The 21,318-nt window shown below is 39.1% G+C and overlaps 1 protein-coding gene across 14 annotated transcripts in view; it reads right to left on the bottom strand.

The window, feature by feature from the left end:
- Positions 1–21,318, bottom strand: part of FHIT (fragile histidine triad diadenosine triphosphatase) — a 1,470,752-nt gene that overhangs the window by 1,424,535 nt on the left and 24,899 nt on the right. For all 14 annotated transcript variants that reach the window (XM_067043100.1, XM_067043103.1, XM_059078075.2 and 11 more), the window contains exon 2: positions 9,231–9,279. The gene's annotated coding sequence lies outside the window, so the exon portion shown is untranslated. The remainder of the gene's footprint in view (positions 1–9,230; positions 9,280–21,318) is intronic.

Here is a 21,318-nt window from a genome sequence, read left to right as displayed (position 1 = left end):
CCACCAGAACAAACAAATGAAGAGGAAATAGGCAATCTACCTGAAAAAGAATTCAGAGTAATGATAGTAAACATGATCCAAAATCTTGGAAATAGAACAGAGAAAATACAATACACAGTTAACAAGGACCTAGAAGAACTAAAGAGCAAAAAAAAAGAAAAAAAAAAATGATGAACACCACAATAAATGAAATTCTAAATTCTCTAGAAGGAATCAATAGCAGAGAAAGGGAGGCAAAAGAACGAATAAGTGACCTGGAAGATAAAATAATGGAAATAACTACCACAGAGCAGAATAAAGAAAAAGAATGAAAAGAATTGAGGACAGTCTCAGAGACCTTTGGGAAAACATTAAGCGCACCAACATTCAAATTATAGGGGTCTCAGAAGAAAAAGAGGAAAAGAAGGGGACTGAGAAAATATTTGAAGAGATTATAGTTGAAAACTTCCCTAATATGGGAAAGGAAATAATCAAGTCCAGGAAGCACAGAGAGTCCCATACTAGATAAATCCAAGGAGAAACACACCAAGACAAATATTAATCAAACTATCAAAATATAAATACAAAGAAAAAACATTAAAAGCAGCAAGGGAAAAACAACAAATAACATACAAAGGAATCCCCATAAGATCAGTTAACAGCTGATCTTTCAGCAGAAACTCTGCAAGCCAGAAGAGAGTGGCAGGACATATTTAAACTGATGAAAGGGAAAAACCTACAACAAAGATTACTCTATCCAGCAAGGATCTCATTCAGATTTGACAGAGAAATTAAAACCTTTACAGACAGGCAAAAGCTAAGACAATTCAGCACCACCAAACCACCTTTACAACAAATGTTAAAGAAAGTTCTCTAGGCAGGAAACACAAGAGAAGGAAAAGACCTACAATAACAAACTCAAAACAATTAAGAAAATGGGAATAGGAACATACATATCTGTAATTACCTTAAATGTAAATGGATTAAATGCTCCAACCAAAATACATAGACTGACTGAATAGATATAAAAACAAGACCCATATATATGCTGTCTACAAGACACCCACTTCATATCTAGGGACACAAACGGACTGAAAGTGAGGGAATGGAAAAAGATATTCCATGCAAATGGAAATCAAAAGAAAGCTGGAGTAGCAATTCTCATATCAGGCAATATAGACTTTAAAACAAAGAGTATTACAAGAGACAAAGAAGGACACTAAATAATGATCAAGGGATCAATCCAAGAAGAAGATATAACAGTTGTAAATATTTATGCACCCAACATAGGAGCACCTCAATACATAAGGCAAATACTAACAGCCATAAAAGGGGAAATCGAAAGTAACACATTCATAGTAGGGGACTTTAACACCCCACTTTCACCAAAGAACAGATCATCCAAAACGAAAATAAATAAGAAAACACAAGCTTTAAATGATACATTAAACAAGATGGACTTCAATGATATATATAGAATGTTCCATCCAAAAACAACAGAATACATATTCTTCTCAAGTGCTCATGGAAAATTCTCAAGGATAGATCATATCTTGGGTCACAAAACAAGCCTTGGTAAATTTAAGAAAACTGAAATCATATCAAGTATCTTTTCGGACAACATGCTATGAGACTAGATATCAATTACAGGAAAAAAATCTGTAAAAAATACAAACACATGGAGGCTAAACCATACACTACTTAATAACCAAGAGATCACTGGGGAAATCAAAAACTACCTAGAAACAAATGACAATGAAAACATGACGACCCAAACCTATGGGATGCAGCAAAACCAGGTCTAACAGGGAAGTTTATAGAAATACAATCCTACCTTAAGAAACAAGAAACATCTCAAATAAACAACCTAACCTTGCACCTAAAGCAATTGGAGAAAGAAGAACAAAAAAACCCCAAAGTTAGCAGAAAGAAAGAAATCATAAAGATCAGATCAGAAATAAATAAAAAAGAAATGAAAGAAATGATAACAAAGATCAATAAAACTAAAAGCTGGTTCTTTGAGAAGATAAACAAAATTGATAAACCATTAGCTAGACTCATCATGAAAAAAAGGGAGAAGACTCAAATCAATAGAATTAGAAAGGAAAAAGGGGAAGTAACAACTGACACTGCAGAAATACAATCATGAGAGATTATTACAAGTGACTACATGCCAATAAAATGGACAACCTGGAAGAAATGGACAAATTCTTAGAAATGCACAACCTTCCGAGACTGAACCAGGAAGAAATAGAAAATATGAACAGACCAATCACAAGCAATGAAATTGAAACTGTGATTCAAAATCTTCCAACAAACAAAAGCCCAGGACCAGATGGCTTCACAGGCGAATTCTATCAAACATTTAGAGAAGAGCTAACACCTATCCTTCTCACTCTTCCAAAATATAGCAGAGGGAGGAACACTCCCAAACTCCTTCTAAGAGGCCACCATCACCCTGATACCAAAACCAGACAAAGATGTCACAAAAAAAGAAAACTACAAAGGAATATCGTTGATGAACACAGATGCAAAAATCCTTAACAAAATAGTAGCAAACAGAATCCAACAGCTCATTAAAAGGATCATACACCATGATCAAGTGGTATATAGCCCAGGAATGCAAGGATTCTTCAAAATACGCAAATCAATAAATGTGATACACCATATTAACAAGCTGAATGATAAAAACTATATAGTCACCTCAATAGATGCAGAGAAAGCTTTTGACAAAATTCAACACCCATTTATGATTTAAAAAAAAAACCCTACGGAAAGTAGGCATAGAGAGAACTTACCTCAACATAATAAAGGCCGTATATGACAAACCCACAGCCAATGTCATTCTCAATGGTGAAAAACTGAAACCTTTTCCTCTAAGATCAGGAAAAAGACAAGTTTGCCCACTCTCACCACTCTTATTCAACATAGTTTTGGAAGTTTTAGCCATGGCAATCAGAGAAAAAAAGAAATAAAAGGAATCCAAATTGGAAAAGAAGTAAAGCTGTCACTGTTTGCAGATGACATGATAGTAAACACAGAGACTCCTAAAGATGCTACCAGAAAACTACTAGAGCTAATCAATGAATTTGGTAGAGGAGCAGGATACAAAATCAATGCACAGAAAACTCTCGCATTCCTATACACTAATGATGAAAAATATGAAAAAAAGACATTAAGGAAACACTCCCATTTACCATTGGAACAAAAAGAATAAAATACCTAGGAATAAACCTACCTAACGAGACAAAAGACCTGTATGCAGAAAACTATAAGACACTGAAGAAAAAATTTAAAGATGATACAAACAGATGGAGAGATATACCATGCTCTTGGATTGGAAGAATCAACATTGTGAAAATGACTCTACTATCCAAAGCAATCTACAGATTCAATGCAATCCATATCAAACTACCACTGGCATTTTTCACAGAACTAAAACAAAAAATTTCACAATTTTATGGAAACACAGAAGCCACCGAATAGCCAAAGCAATCTTGAGAACGAAAAATGGAGCTGGAGGAATCAGGCTCCCTGACTTCAGATGATAATACAAAGCTACAGTAATCAAGACAGTATGGTACTGGCACAAAAACAGAAATATAGATCAATGAAACAGGATAGAAAGCCCAGAGATAAACCCACGCACATATGGTCACCTTATCTTTGATAAAGGAGGCAAGAATATACAATGGAGCAAAGACAGCCTCTTCAATAAGTGGTGCTGGGAAAACTGGACAACTACCTGTAAAAGTATGATATTAGAACACTCCCTAACACCATACACAAAAAGAAACTCAAAATGGATGAAAGACCTAAATGTAAGGCCAGACACTATCAAACTCATTGAGGAAAACACAGGCAGAACACTCTGACGTAAATCACAGCAAGATCCTTTTTGACCCACCTCCTAGAGAAATGGAAATAAAAACAAAAATAAACAAATGGGACCTAATGAAACTTAAAAGCTTTTGCACAGCAAAGGAAAACATAAACAAGATGAAAAGACAACCCTCAGAATGGGAGAAAATATTTGCAAACGAAGCAATGGACAAATGATTAATCTCCAAAATATACAAGCAGCTCATGCAGCTCAATATCAAAAAAACAAACAACCCAATCCCAAAATGGGCAGATGATCTAAATAGACATTTCTCCAAAGAAGACATACAGATTGCCAACAAACACATGAAAGGTGGCTCAACATCACTAATCATTAGAGAAATGCTAATCAAAATTACAATGAGGTATCACCTCAAATCAGTCAATGGCCATCATCAAAAAATCTACAAACAATAAATGCTAGAGAGGGTGTGGAGAAAGGGAACCCTCTTGCACTGTTTTTGGGAATGTATATTGATACAGACACTATGGAGAACAGTACGGAGGTTCATTCAATAACTAAAAATAGAAGTACCATACAACCCAGCAATCCCACTACTGGGCATATAACCTGAGAAAACCATAATTCAAAAAGAGTCATGTACCAAAATGGTCATTGCAGCTCTATTTACAATAGCCAGGACATGGTAGCAACCTAAGTGTCCATCGACAGATGAATGGATAAAGAAGATGTGGCACATATATACAATGGAATATTACTCAGCCATAAAAAGAAGCGAAATTGAGTTATTTGTAGTGAGGTGGATGGACCTAGAGTCTGTCATACAGAGAGAAGTAAGTCAGAAAGAGAAAAAACAAATACTGTATGTTAATACATATATATGGAATCTGAAAAAAAAAAGGTTTTAAAGAACCTAGGAGCAGGACAGGAATAAAGACACAGATGTAGAGAATGGACTTGAGGACATGCGGAGGGAGAAGGGTAAGCTGGGATGAAGTGAGAGAGTGGCATGGACATATATACACTACGAAATATAAAATAGATAGCTAGTGGGAAGCAGCCACACAGCACAGGGAAATCAGCTGAGTGCTCTGTTACCACCTAGAAGGGTGGGATAGGGAGGGCGGGAGGGAGATGCCAAGAAGGAGGAGATATGGGGACATATGTATATGTATAGCTGATTCACTTTGTTATACAGCAGCAACTAACACACCATTGTAAAGCAATTATACTCCAATAAAGATGTTTTTAAAAATTTGCATTAAAAAAGACAGCACCATCACCTGGGGTAATTGAGGGGAATTTAATGAAGGGTGTGGGCAAGGTTAAGGGAAACCAAGAAGAGACAACAGTACCCTGGATTTAGCAGAAATAAACTGCTAATTTAAAGGGGCAAAAGGAAGGAGCAGTTACCCAATAGTAGAAAAAAGCTGCAGCTGCAGAAGAGAGGCCCCTAACAAGAACCCTGGTGGCATTCCTTAGAGGAATACAGCCACTGTCAACCCGCAGTGCTGCAAGGAAAGCAGGGGATAATATTCCAAACTTGCATTCTCCGATTTTCACCCAGTGCCTTCCTTTGGCTACTCCAGTGGAAAGCCAGAGAGCAAGGGAGCCCAGGGAATGCTGACAATAAATCAGCCTCCGGGGACACACAGCATTTCAGAGGAATGAGAGCTGGAGGCACAAACAGAATTCCAGCACAAGCACTATGCAGAGTTTTGTTTCTATATTTGTTTTTTTATTTACCTCCCTTTCCTATTCAGCCTCATAAAATAAGCTTTCGATTTTTCAATCTGTTTAATAAATATAAATAGCATGATATTAACAATAATAACAATACATTGATATTACACAGCACTTTAATTTCCTAAGCACTCTCACATACATTATATTTACGTCATCCTCAAATCAGCCCTACGCAGTAGATAGGGCAAGAGTTATCCTATTTTACAGGTGAGGAAAACTGAGACCTTAGGAAAAGTTGGGTTTCTTGCCCAGAGTCATAAAGCTAGCAAGCAGCAGAGCCCAAACTATAGGGCATGTTTCCTAATGCTTCAGCTAAGGTTCTTTCTACCATACAATGCTGTCGTGCTATTTATTCACAGTAGGAGTGAAAAATTGATGTCCCTGTGAAAAAATCATTAACCAGCTTTGTTCTAGGCACTGCACAGAACAGAGAAGCAGTCAACAAACAAGACACGAGGGGAAATAGGGCAAATTTGCCCATTCCATTCTCAGGAAACCACAAGCAGTGCCACAGACCTAAGTAACTAAGTTTTCGATCACATTTTAAACACCATTGAAAAGAAGGTGTTCAGTAGGGCAAGAAAAGTGTTCAAAAGAGCAATAAAAATTCAGGCAAAAGTATAAAAATATTTGAATAGTTTTGCTTTCGGATGCTGGGGTAAGTAGAAGGAAATCACAGTCCCTTCACAATACCCATGCCACAAAGAGACCAGGGCTCCAGAAGTTGGAAGGATGACCTCTTTGCTTCTCTTCTCAATTCCAACTCTACCCCCACATATACACATATCCTTTGAGAGCTTCGAGAAGCAGCCAAACGTGACTTTTTACCAAACACAAGAGTAGTGGAGAGTCCAACAAAATAAACGTTCAGCTACTTACATATGATGGAAGAAATTGGTGAATGGTGTTTTTACTGTAAACTTCCCAATACACCCCACTTATTCCAAATTTAGCTCCCTAACATGTAAACTACTCTCTTAGGGTTCTGTGATTGCAAGCAACAGAAACCAATTGACTAATTTAAGAAGGATTATGGGAAGGAAATTGGAGGCTCAGCAAATCCATGGAAGACTGGAAAATAAGGGTTGAACACCATCAGTGACCAAGACAGATACGGAAGCTGGGAAATGGGAACTGCTACAGTGGTCTCATGGCAGGTACTGTCAGGGCAGAATGCCGACTGGGAGAAAGGAGAATCCTTTAGCTCAAGGTTCAAATTCCAAAGAAGAAGCACCCATTAACCAAGCTTGTGGTCATGCACCTATCCTTAGGCTGACTGTAGGGCCCTGAGTAGGGTCCCTGGGTACAGTTCCACTACTGTAATTACTTCAAAAGAAAATAAAGTGCAGTTATAAAGGGAAAACATACATGACAGGAAAAAAGGGGAGGGGGAAGAAGTTCCTCTAAACTTAATAAGGTTTTCTTCAAAAATTCCTCAATCTAACTAGTAGCAACAGATCACTCAGTTAAGAATATATTAGGGCTTCCCTGGTGGCGCACTGGTTGAGAATCCGCCTGCCGATACAAGAGACACGGGTTCATGCCCTGGTCCGGGAAGATCCCACATGCCGCGGAGCGGCTGGGCCTGTGAACCATGGCCGCTGAGCCTGCGCGTCCGCAGCCTGTGCTCCGCAATGGGAGAGGCCACAACAGTGAGAGGCCCACATACCGAAAAAAAAAAAAAAAAAAAAAAAGAATATATTAATTAGTAGTAGCCCACACACAGCCAAAGATAGTGTTTACCCTGATACCAACAAAACTTCAACCTGACAACTTTTTACTTACAGAGGCCTCACTTCTCATATTACCTGAAAGTTATCTTTTCATTTGATTCTTAAAGCCAAAGCAGAATTTGCCCTTCTTTAGTAACAATATGCTCATTTTTGAAACATTATCCTTACACTTCCAAAAAGAACAGACTCCTCAAAATATCTAATGAATAAATCCATACGGATGCTAACGCTGATGATGATGATGATGACAGTAATATTAACAAGAGCAGCAACAGCTAATATCTATTGAGTCGTTATCATGCACCAGGACCTGTTCTAAGCCCTCAACACATAATAATTCACTTAAGCTCCACAACCTTAGGAGCAAAATAGTTTTATTTCCGTTTCACAAAGTAGGAAACTGAAACACAGAGGGGGTGAATAACTTGTCCATGGTCCAATAGCTCATAAAAGTCAAACCAGAACTAAATCCATGTCTGACTCCAGATTACCAGAATAACAAAGGGTTTTCATTGAGAGTAAATAGACTGTACCAGTGTGAAAACACTTTCCAAGAAGAATGAGAGCACCGTAACTATACCTAAAGATCTCAAGGTTCTGAAGACTGCTACATCATCACTAACTCCAACAGTTTATGAGAATTTATTTCTAAAAGCTATCAAGTACTGCTTTATTCCAAGATGTGGCTCAATGGTCCAAAGATATGTAAGTTTAATGGCTGAATATAAGAATTATCTACTTCTTAAGATACTTTTTTCTTCACTAGTGGCCAACCATTACAGAAAAATTCCAAGCCAACCAGCTCTCATGCACCAGTGTTTAATCATCCCAGAGCAAATCCTCAAAACAACATTTTTATAGCTCATGTTTTGATTATTCAAAAGGGGTTTTCTCCAATTTCCCTGTAAAATTCCTTTTCACCCTCAAAATAAACATTAAAAATTCAGCTCCAGAAGTAGATCTGTCATAAAGTTAGGAATAACTTAAAATATAAATTAAATCAAAATGGCTCTTCCAACTTTAACTAAAGTAGTCACGGTCATGATTCCTGTAATAAAAATGACAGAAAAAAAAAAAACCTAAAATTGTCAAAAACATAATCGATGATGAAAACAAATGTAAAATTATGGCATATTTCACCCTGGCCACCAAAGACTTTTGATGAAACTGCAGCCCTATAATTCCCCAGAATGAATTCTTTAAATTAAAATACTTCATGCAGAACAGAAATTAAACAATGAATCAAAGAACAATGCTGTACAGAGGTATGCTTATAAATATACCTAGGAAAGAGGAAACAATTACATTTTTCCATGTAAAAAGCAGCTCGACTGTAATGTTTCACACGAGGCTGAGTAGGTACTTTCCCCATTGCTTCAAACTTGGAAGTTCATTTCCTTAACTCACTTAGCATCCAAAGTGACTGGGTGGAATGAAATTAGCTACACCAAACTGGCTAACTTTCTCCTTTCTACAAAACTAGCTCTTCCACACAATGGCACAACTGACTTTAATGATAAATTTCATCCAACGCAATTGAAATGCCACTTTGAATTTTATCTTAAATGCTTTATTTGGCCAGCTGGTTTTATTTAACTATTGACCAGACGTGGTACGAGCGCATTCTTTTTCCACTAGCATTAATCTTAGTAAATTTAGCTCCATTGGAATGTCTTAACTGCTGAGAAGAAAGCAAAAGTCAGCAAGCATACAATTGCATTTGGCTACCCTCAGCACATCATTTTATTTCCTCCTGCTCTCTGCTAACTATTGCTCAGCACTTCTGCCTATGAGGGAGGACAAGCAGGTGGTTAAGGAAGTTGTCCTGTCAGCTATATCTTTAATCCAAGTGTTTAAATCTCTGAATAAAAGAAAAATCAATGTTGTAAAGGCAATGTTTGTCAAGGCCATGTAATAAATACACTTACCTTTACAGACTGTTCTCAATGGATTTCCCTTCTTTGCTGAGCTTCAAAGCTACAAAGAGATAAAAACGAAAAGCACTGAGTTATCTGAGAGTAAAACAGCAAACGTTTTCTCTCCACGTCTCTAAGTAGAATTTCCATATGCCATGGTATGTGATGCTAGCCAAATAAACCACTGATAAAACTTTGTGCCTCATACCTCCTGTACAAGAGGTCAATGAAAGACAAAGTCATAAACTGAAAACGGCACACACATCTACCCAGAACTGACTCACACAAACCTGGCCAGATCTATAGTCAAATATTTTGGGGTGTGAACTCCTCAACAGAACGGAGGAGTGCAGAGATGAAATAGCTTATAAAGTGCAGAGATGAAAATCAAATTAAACATTATGCAGCACACTAGATCTGACCGAGCATTTTATTTTCTTACATCTTTTAGCACCATCTTTCTTGCACACTCTTTTTCCATTTCCCTGGAAGTTTTACTTGGGGGAGCCTATTCCATTTATATGGCATGCATGGCCCTCCCAATCCAGACCTCACCACTTGCCCCTATGAGCAAATGCATGCAAGCTTACACATACAATTCTCCTTCCTCTAGGTAGAGTGTAGCCTTCTCTCGGTAGTGAGAAACTCATAAAACAGAGGAAGCCAAACTTGGCATATCAAGTCAAATCTAGGCATGTTAAATTAAGCTCCCTGCAACCAAAACATACAATGTGCTGACCACACACAAGTCAATATGATAGCAGATGTGGTAAACTATAGTTGCCAAGCAATAGTAATAACTTAAGGTTTCAAGGGGCTGATTCTATAGTAGTCCAACATTACTCATATGTTGACTCCATGGTCAAAAATAAATGGAATATGCCTATTTCTTTCATTCATGGCTAGGTCCTAACATCTCTTAAGGTATAGTAGCTGGGAATGGTCAACTACTTCATGTTTTTCCCATGTTTCTTTTTTTTTTTCCCCCTTTAATGTCCTAAGTAACTGCTTTAGCCCCTACTGGGCTATTTCCCTTCACATCCCCCTATCCCACTATAGAACCCATTACCACTGATGCATGACCACCAAAGAATAAGGCCAGACTTGTGGGCTATGATGTAAATCTTGGAATATTAATACAGGAGATAAGGCCCCTCCATGGGACACCATCAAAATTTCTCCTTCCCCCTGTGTTATGTGGATTGCAATAGAGTTGGGGGAAACACAATTTGGGCAAGACTAGATAAAATAGTATAATACTACATTTTATAAAGTCTGAGAGATTTATGGTCTGACAACATAGAGATTGAGCTGTATCTGTTTCTATTTCAAACACAAAGAAATGCTAAACAAAATATAGCTCAAAAGAAAGGGAGGGGACCAATATGAAAAAATAATGAATGCAAATTTCCTAGAATGAAAGACATGAATCCTCTTGAAAAAGCATACCAAGACCTCAACAAGATAAATAAAAGCAAATCTACAGGTAGATACAATAGAAGGAAACCACAGAACAACAGAGATAGAAAGAAAGCCTTAAATTCAACCAGAGAGAAAAAATAGACTCCTTGCAAAACAACTTGTCATAAGCAAAGATAAAAGCAAGACAGCAGTGGAATGACATCCCCTAAGTTCCAAGTGAAAAAAAGTTCAAGGAAAATTCTATAGCCATGCTAAACCAATTATCATTCAAGAATGAGAGAAATAAGGATATTTTTCAGGAAAAAAAATATTATTTCCTGCTCACAGTTTACTTTTGCTGAAAGGAATACTAAAAGATATACTTGAATAATAAGGAATTGATCCCAGAAGGAAAGAGGAACAAAAAGCAATGGTGAACAAATAAATTAGCAAGTATGACAGTAAATCTAGTAAATTCAATAATAAATAAGGGGTATTGGATAATAATTACTAAACCCTGCTTGTCAAAAACCTGCAATAGCAATAACGACCAATTTTTAGGGTTTGCAAATAAGATGAAATGAGTGGTTAGCCACAATCATATGGAATAAAGGAGGGGGGGCTTCCCTGGTGGCACAGTGGTTGAGAGTCCTCCTGCTGATGCAGGGGACACGGGTTCGTGCCCCGGTCCGGGAAGATCCCACATGCCACGGAGCGGCTAGGCCCGTGAGCCATGGCCGCTGAGCCTGTGCATCCGGAGCCTGTGCTCTGCAACGGGAGAGGCCACAACAGTGAGAGGCCTGCGTACCGCAAAAAAAAAAAAAAAAAAAAAGAGGGGGGAATGAATTGTTTAGCAGGAAAAGATACTGATTAAGTTGTTAAAAATATGCAACAATACAGCTACTGATGAATTTGTTAAAGATAACTAGCATTTCTTTCTCTATGTACATAACCAAAGACATCCTTTCATATATGCTCAAAGGGACATGTACAAGAATGTTTCTAGCATCAATGCTAGAATGGCAAGAAATACTGAAAACAGAAACCAGTATTAACAGTACAATGAATAAACAAATTTTTATAGATTCTTACAATGGATTATTACACAGCTTTGAGAAATCAATGAATCAGTTACACACATCAACATGTATGTCTTTCAAAAATATGATGTAAAACAAAAGAAGTCACAAAAGACTATATATATTATTCCACATATAAGATATTCAAAAAGGCAAAAGTAAATACTATCTTGTTTTGATATATTACATGTAAGTGGCAAAAACTATGAAGAAAAGCAAGGGAATGAATGATTTATACAGGGCTATATTTACCTTGAGAGTGAGGAAGGAGATTGTAATGCGGAAACGGTCTAAGAGGATTCTGGAATATGGTAATGCTCTATTTCTTGGCTTGGGGACAGGTATCTGGATGTTCAGTTTATTATTTTCTTTAAACTGTAGATATACACTTCCAAAAATTATTTTGTATGTATATTCTATTTCATGATTTTAAAACACATAAGAATAATCACCAGAAGAACTGAAGTATCCAAACCAGGGAAGGGAACAATCTAGAGAATAGAAAACTCAACGAATTCTCTGTCTGTAGAAGACTGGAATGGGATGGAGAAAGAAAAAAGGAAAACACAGTGAATAGAAAACACAAAAGAAAATATTTAAAAGAAGTTCAAATATGTCAGTAATCAGAGTAAGTGGATTAAATGCATCTGTTAAAATAAAATTTTTTCAAAATGAATTTTTTTAAACTTTGCTATGTGATGTTTATAAGAAACACATCTGAAACAGAAAGAGATTTTGAAAGGACAAGTACAGAAAACTATATACCAAGCAAATAGGAACCAAAAGAAAGTTGGTGGAAGTAAGTTAATATTAGGCAAAATACAAGTTAGTAATAATAAAATAGGCATTTGCATTGGCTACGTATTGCTACAAAGCCAACTACCTAAGAATTAATGACTTCATAATAATAACTTATTAACTCTTACGGTTTCTATGGAACAAGAATTCTGACAGGGTGCAGTGAGCCGACTTTTTTGTATGCTACAGTGCCTGAGGCCTCAGCTGGGAGCCTTGAAAGTTGGGGCCTGGAATCATCTGAAGGTTGTTCCCCTCAAATGCCTGCCAGTTGCTGAGGGTTAGCTGAGACTTTAGCTGGGTCTATCAGCTGAAACACCTCCTTGTGGCCTCTACATGGGGCGTGCCTCTCATCACAACATGGTGGCTGGGGTGAAGCTGTTACCTTCAGGGCAGTGTCCGTATACTCCAGCTGCTGAGGCGTCCATGGTCTGGGACCCATGAAGACTGCAACCGCTGCCATTAGGTCACAGAGGTGGGGACGTGGGAGAGGTCCGCTGCTACTTTAAGGCCTGGGCCCCGCCAGTGGGCGGCCGAGGCGAGAGCTCTGGAGCTCTACAGACACAGCCCTAGTCCTGTTCCTGGGCCCCCCAGGTCGCCTGCCGGTCCCGAGGCCGGGTTCTGGAGGGGCCTGGGGAGAAGGCCACGAGCCGCCTCTCACCGCACTCTCGGACTGGGCGGGACCTCTAACTGCCGCGCTAAGGCTCTCACGCTAATGGCTTCACGCCGGCTCTGCCCCTTTTACAATGTAAACGGCATTGCAGAACTGAACGAGGAACTGTTCTGTGGACTGCGACAAAATTCAGTTTGGAGTCGGTTAAGAAATAAGTGGAAATCATTAAAATGAAGACAGTGAGTAAGAACAATATTAGACACGTTTGGGTGTTTAGGAGAGGAAAGAGAGTAGCCACTGGAGGACAAAGGGCTGAAAGAGGGTTTCTTTGTACAGTTTGTAAACAGAAAAAACCTGAGCATGTGTCAAGGTGATGAGCAGATCCAGTTGAAACTAAGAGGCTAAAAGCAGAAGCGTAAGAAAGGGTAGCCAGTACTGAAGTTTCGTTCCCAGAAAAGGTAAAGGGACTGGTGGTGGGACTGGTCTTAAAACAGAGCTTTGATGTCTCCTTAATCATAGAATGCCTTGTGACAGGCATGCATGCTATTGTCTTAAATTATTACCTTCTCCTGTGTTTATATTTTATGACCTTAATGAATGTCTAAGCTCTTTAAAACCTATGGCTTTTATTGCTTAAACCAAACTCACCCTGCCCAGGCATTGTGAGCCCCAGACTCTATGCTAGCACTAAATAGTCATTCAGTCAATACTTGTTGAATAAACAAGCACAGCTGACACTTGAAAAGGATGTTCGAACTACACTGGTCCACTTATACATGGATTTTTTTTTTTTCAATAACTATGTACTACAGTACTACACTCTTCATGGTTATTGAATCCACAGAATCTCGGATATGGACACACATATGGAACGCTGATGATAAGTTATACACAAATATTTAACTGCTCGGCGCCCCTAACCCCCTCCATGTTCAAGAGTCAGCTGCACAAGTGGATTCCACAGTCCTTGTGTATATACCTCTGGCACCCAAACATTTGTCCGTATATGTATGCTAGATATCTGAAGTAGGAGCAGGTCAGGATCAGAAAACTCTCGCTCTAGTGCCCAAAGTACTTATCTCTGGACAAAAGTCAAGAATAGCCACTCAAACTAGTCTTCTCTTTCCCATGTTTACCTTGATCCAAAATCCAAACACCTAAACTTCTACTGGCCATGAAAACATTTTCACCTGCAGCTACAATGCATTATACCTTTTCCTGGTTTCGCTCATGCCTAACTCACCCCCATTTCGTTGTAAAGCAGGTGGACTCTCTAACCTTCAAATGACCTTCTGCAAGACACAGATTAGATTTAAATGAATCCAAAGAGGTTTAGCCTTCAGCTGCTCCCAAAAGACATAATCACGGAGGCAGAGCAGTACAGGCCAATAACACACTGATTTATCTTGGTGGTTTTCCAGAGCATAGCTGCCCAGAAAACCTTTATCAACACCAAGCCCCTCAGTCCATTATCCAGTCTCCAGGTAAATACTGGTCTGAATTTAAACAAACATCTTTCTCAAATATAAAAACCTCCTTTGACTGTGATTTATCTTCCCCCAATTAAAACCTATCTCTGGGAACCATCCAACTGCACCTTCCTCAAGGCAACATTGCCTGGAACTGAGAGATTTGCATCCACTGCTGCATTCTGCAGCCCTCACCTGACTTGACTGCCACATTAAGCGATTGGTTATTGACCTTTAAGTCTGTAACAATTATGTATATACCTAGGAAAGAAGTCTGTTCACTCAGGAATGAAGACAAGACACAAGAATGAAGACAGTGAATAAATTCAGCCCTCATTTCTGTTCTTATGCTATGCTCAGTGAGCTGTTGCTGCAGATGAATTATTGCAACATTCTTTCAAATGATAGCCAATTTTCAACTAAGAGAAGATTCTTAAACCTTTTTCTACATATTGGTGAAAACCAGGCAGCTGGAAAACATAGCCTTGGTTAAACTACCTGATGATAAATGAATATTTTAAACATGAATTTGAGAATCTGCAGACTGATTTAAACCCTCACAACAAACAACAGAAAAGATCCCACAAACCTGAGACTTCTCAGATGTATTCCCAGAAATTTTATTTCAGTTTATATGCATGTATTTCTTAAAGAGTAATTTTCAGAATTTGTGAAATTGATGTCTTTAGAGTTGAGGGGGGAGATGGGAATATTCCTTAGTTTTGTTATTCACATTGATAACTGATCAATATTGTCAAAATGTAAATGAAAGTCTTTCCAATAGACCCTAAGTTCAACAAAGATACAGACCACATCTTTTATTTATTTACTTATTTGTTTGGCCAGCACCTCATTTTTATTTCAAACGAAAGCATCGAACAAAAGAACCTCTTATAGGTGTGGTGATTCAGACCACACCTTTCTTGCTCCTTGTTGAATCAACATCCTCTAAGACAGTCAACATACACTCAAGGAAATTTGCTTAAAGGAATATTATGTTTGTGTTATTATTGAAAACATTGAAAATTCTTTACTTGAGATTAGCTTTTTATTTTTGTTCTTTCTCATTTTCTTAATTTGTACTCTAGGCTTTTTTAAGATGAAAAGATATCTCTCTACAGAAGTCTACACTTCTGTGACCTGAGACACACACACACACACACACACACACACACACACACACACACACACAATATAACACAACTCATCCTCACCACACCTGTTCAATGCTGTAATATTTGCCAGGCATTGGAAAAATAAATTTGCCAAGTAGCATGAGCCCTGGAAAATCATTAGGTGACATCTGAGGAGCAGAATACCAGTCAACCAATAATTAGCATCTCAACATGCAGAGAGTTAGAGACAAATCAAATTCCATGAAATCTCGGGGAGCATGACCCTGGCCAGGTGGGCACCCTGGCTGTGGGGGAAGTCAGTGGCTTTGTCTGACCGTAAGACAGGGCTGGAAGTACCGTGGCTAGTCTAATCCTAGGAGGAGACACTCTGACAATGTGACATTTGCACAGGGATGCCCTAACGTGGCCCTAGTATGTTTTCTTAGAATGAGATGACATTTCAAGTCAAACAGCTCTGCTCCCAGTAGCACAAACCCTCCCCAAACTCTAATAACCTGAATTTTAGACAAAGAGGTTCATCTCAGAGAGAAACTGAGGTTGTATGGATGTAACATTAAAATAATCAATTTTTAAGTAAGGTTAAGCCACATATTCAGTGTTTAGCCTCATTCCTTAGCATTCCAGAATTTCATAGACCTCAGATCACCTTAGTCTAAAGAACAGTTTTTGTTTGAGCAAAACCCTGTTCCTGGAGTATCCATATGGATACTTTTCAATGAACACGGAATCTAGTTACAAAATTGTGCTACCACGAGGTGTGGCAAGTGAGTGTCACTGCACTGTGTCCTCACCAAACCCCTGCTGCCTGGAACTGCTGTCCACATGTGCGTCCATCCAAGGATATAGGGCTACTGCTGTTACTGCTGCCTCCAGCCTATCTAAGGTCACCTTTCTAACACAGCTGATTCATTCTAAAGGAAGAAACAGAGAGGTTGGAAAACACCAATTCCCCATTTGGTTTCTGTAGTTGTCTACGTAACTTGGGGAGCTCGCCCTTAAGAGGAGTCCAGAATGAAGGGCTCCAACTCCAAACAGACTGCCAGTCCTCAGGGCAAATGCTCTGCCTCTACCATGTGGCCTGCATGTGCCTGGTTTGAATCTGCTTCCGCCCTAAGCCAACGGTGACTGTTCCGCCAGCCCCCACTCCACTCCATTACAGGGTCAGGCAGCAGGCTCCTGGCCCAGTGCTTGAATGGCCCAGTGACGTCACTGCCGAGAGGGAGTCTGGCTGTGCCCCCCGCTGAACTCTTCATCTGGAAGATTCTCTGGCCTCCTTCCCTCTCATTTTTAATCTGATAGACACTGCTGGACAGGGAAACTCAGAGCAAACCAAAGTTCATCTTCCCGTCCCTGCTTCTCAGCTGGCATAATCACAGGGGCAGAACGAGGTTGGCAGGGACCAGGATGCCAAGAATTAAATGAGGGTCCCTGACCATTGGACCACATTAGTCCTGCCTTCCAAAGTCTTAATTAGTCCTCCTCCACCTGGCACACCCACTTGCCTTTGGAACCCAGAGAAGGGGCCGGGTCAGATGCCATGCTCACAGCAAGTACTCAACAAAACATTGGTTGAGGATGGCAGCCACAAATGCCTGCTGGCTCACGGCTTTGCAACAACAGTCAGTTTTGAGGTCTGGGCCCCAGCAGCAAGATTTCTGCTCCTCTTTGGAATGCAGACAGTTCTAGCAGCGATATTCCGAGTGATATTCAGCTACCAGCTCAATTTGGAAGCAAAATGATCTTAACAGTGGCAGACAGGACAAAAAGAAAGAGAAAGGAAGGGTTGATGGTAAGTGGAAGAGAGGAAAATGAACACTGCAAAGAGAATTGAGCAGGATTACAGGGCTAGACACCTCAGTTCCACAGGTCTGAAATGAGCGGGGGACAAAACAACAGACTCAAGAGATGGAAACAATGGGTGGGGGGGAGTCACAGAAAGGGGACAGAGTGGCATCTTTGGGGAATTCTGATGCTGGGACAGACTCAGGGCTAGCAGTGGAATAGATGCAACAGTAAGTAACATTTGAGAGGTTTCAAAAGACAATGAGTCTTAATTCTGTCTTGTTTTGCCCTTAAACTGTAGTGGCATAGCAAAATTTGCTATGTTTCTAAGAGGACATTGACAGATAAAATGGAAACTCTGAATACATTTTTTCCCTCTGCATTCATTGTCTCTGGCCCTTATCCACAGGCCTATTGCAGACTAGATTGGATTTTGGATCACTGGTACTGAGGCGCTGCAATTAATTAACAATAGAAACATAATATTTATATCCAGGCCTAACAACATCTGACATTTAAACTATTCCGCCAGTCAGGCAAATTCCATTCGACAAATTTTCATTTTAATGAACATGACAGGCCACAGTTTACATGATAGGCCAAGAAGCAGAACAGAGCTGATCTCTTGGCATGTGCTTTCAAGGCCTGGCCATGCTGCAAGAGAAACAAGCTGGGGAAACTGTCAGAATAATAGAAAGACCAGGTCCCCAGTTCCGCTCAGACAGACCAAGGATACATGGCCCCCAACAAAGATCCTAGTATGAAACTGTCCTTGTTTCCTGTGTAAGATCAAAGTGAAACACCTACTGCCCCTTATGATCCACTGGATAATTTTTCTGTCTTTGGGCTGCTGACATTTTCTTTGGGGTACTAAAATCCCTTAGTCCTTCCTAATTAAAAAGTGATAAACGTTTTGCAAGACATCCAATAATGTGCAAAGTACACAAGAGTTGGAACTGATGCAGCTTTTTCAGTTGGCACAAGACTGGTCTTCCGTATTCTGCCAGATGGTGTATCTCAGTAAGTCCCCAATCCCTGACTCAAGTGAGGGGCACTGTCAATATGATGCTGAAAAAGAGACTTTTTAAATGCTATCTTATTTTGCATTATACTAACACCAAAGGCCTAACTTTTTTTTCTTGCTGAAACTTTCATAGTTAAAGAAGTTTTCATTTTTCTATGATTCATTATTCAAGCAGACAGAAGATGGTACACATGAGGAGAAAAATTCCATCCCCATAAGAACTGTGTAAATTTGCTGAAAACCAATATCAACGACCAGATCTCCTAGCCTGAACTCCTATCACTCCTGTATGGATTACTGGTCTAAAGGATGCTGGGTGACACAGTGTGGATTTCTCCAAACACATCTACACTACCCCCAAAATGTGGATATTGAGGACAGAGATGAAGATGGAAAATATAGAGAGAACAAGGCAGTTAGAGAGAAGCTTAAAAGACGTGAGAAACAGATATAGTCAGCGAAAAACCAACAGCAAATTGTCAACAGGAGCCCTTCTTATTGGAAAGGCCATGTATTTCTATTTCACATATTTAAAACACTCTTTGTCTCAGCTTTTACATCAATTTAAAAGAACTGAAATAAAGTTCCACTTTTCAAGTAACGACTTCTTTGGAATATGGATTTGATTCCAATCTCAGAAACTGAAATAGCCACCTTCCCAGTGACTTGGTTTCAAGCGATGGCTCTGAATAGATCCAAAATGATAGCTATGCTCCATGTCACTTCTAGATATGGTCATGATGCTAGAACATTAAGTCCTGAAAGGATAACAGCATTTCCATTATTATAACCAGATTTAAAACCAGTAAATTTTCAGTCAAGTTGATAATATGTATGTAGAGTATGGACACACACACAGACACACAAACACAAATTATAATAACAATCAAGTTTTTGAGTTCTTTACATGCATCCCCTCACGTATAACAAACACTATGAGATAAGTACTGTTATGAACCCAATTACACACTGAGGAGAGGGTGATTAGAGTTAACTGATTTCCCTAAGAGGTGAAGTCCAAGGTCACAGGCAGGTAAGTGGTAGAGGTGAGGTGCAGATCCAAGCCTGCCTCCCTCCAGAGCCTGTGCTCTACACAACCCAGTGGCATATGACGGCATCTGCAAGGAAGACAGCGTGAAGAAATTGATTTCTTTTGGCAATAGTCAAAATATCTTTTAAATATCAGGTATAAAGCATTTTCAGCCCACCAGATGCTTATTTAATTTTGAAAAATCAATTTTTATGAAGCTGCTCTGAGAAGTAGTTTCATGTTTGTTAATGCCTGGTTATATTCTTGAAAAAGTAGAAGCCTTATAGCAAAAAGATACATTTCTTAAAGTCAGGAAGAAAAACAAGACCCTAACTAGATTGAATTGATAATGTTTGACAGAACACAAATGAATAGAATCTGTAACTTTAACAAGCCTTTGCAGGAGGCATGTACTAAAATGCTCATATCAAATTCAGAACACAAAAGATTTAACATGCTTATTGTTGTAAACAAAGGCATTTGGTTAAATGAAAGTTCCATCAAAGCTTAATAACCAAATTCAAGTGAACACAAAGTAAAGGTTTATATACTTTCTGCAGTTTCAGTAATAGCTAATCTAATAATGGTAAATGGAGGGTTATTGTTGATTTCCTTTGCCTCTGCTTCATAAATTAGATAAAGCAACCTGGCAGTTACAGTACTTTAGAGTTTTGTTCAACTAAGTGATTTTAAAGCTATCTCAAAATATAACGAAGTCATGACTTGAATGACTGCTGAACTGTACCTTGCTTTGCGTCACCACATTAGTGCTTTCGACCAGTGTTACAGAAAAAGCTTCCTGTGAACTAAAACTATTCTATAAAGCTCAATTTATATGTACAGGACCAACGATTTAGAAGGCAAAGTGTCACTGATACAGTATTATCTGATATTCCGTTGCACCAGGGCCAAGCTTGTAAAATATAAACTAGAAAATCAGTCAAGTGTTATTATTTCTTCTGATCCAAAACTCAGGAACAGTAGAATTTCTCTGGTTAATGACTTTTCATAGCACATTTCCAATTTTCTACTACACTTTATTGATCTGGAATACTAAAACGGTTTTCTTCCCTGGCTAAAGAACACACCAAGCTCGTGCCCTACATCTGGTGGGATACATCTCCAAAGGCACCATGGTGGTGGCATCTCATCAGGGAGCTGAGGGGTGGTAACATGAACCAAGGCATTTTCCTTACTGCAAGAATGTTGAATCTCGGGCCTTTTGATAAAAGGAAACACTTTGCCCTGGGAGGCTAGATACCTGCAGTTCTGAGAGCCTATAAGTTGCCCTTCACAAAAGCAGTCTATTTTCCTGCATTTTCCCCCTGTGCCCTGATACGGTTACTTTCAATTACCCTGATAGCCCAGGAAGAAAAATATCTCTCTCTCCATATTTCATTCACATAATAAGATTCTGCAAGCTGTTCTGTATGACAGATGAGGACCGTGAGCTGAAGCAACTTGTTCTGCCTGTCAGCCTCCAAGAACCCACAGCAATGAGATACAATCGTGATGACATTACTAGAGTAGAAGTGGGTCAAATCCATAGTCACTTTAAAACAGAACGTCAACTGTTTTTTCTACTTCAGTAATTTGATGCAGTGGTACCCACCCCGCCCCCAGAAAAAAAAGAAAGAAAAGAGGATCTCATTGCTATTAGCTTAGTATACACACACACATACACACACACACACACACACACACAGAGAAATGCAAATATTGTTAAAATTAGCCCTTAAATGACTTTTGCAGCTTCTGACCAATCAGTCAA

This window comes from Kogia breviceps, chromosome 10, assembly GCF_026419965.1.
Source record: "Kogia breviceps isolate mKogBre1 chromosome 10, mKogBre1 haplotype 1, whole genome shotgun sequence".
Classification (NCBI taxonomy): domain Eukaryota; kingdom Metazoa; phylum Chordata; class Mammalia; order Artiodactyla; family Physeteridae; genus Kogia; species Kogia breviceps.
The sequence above is the reverse complement of the archived record's forward strand: the minus strand, read 5'-3'. Positions and strand labels throughout refer to the sequence as shown.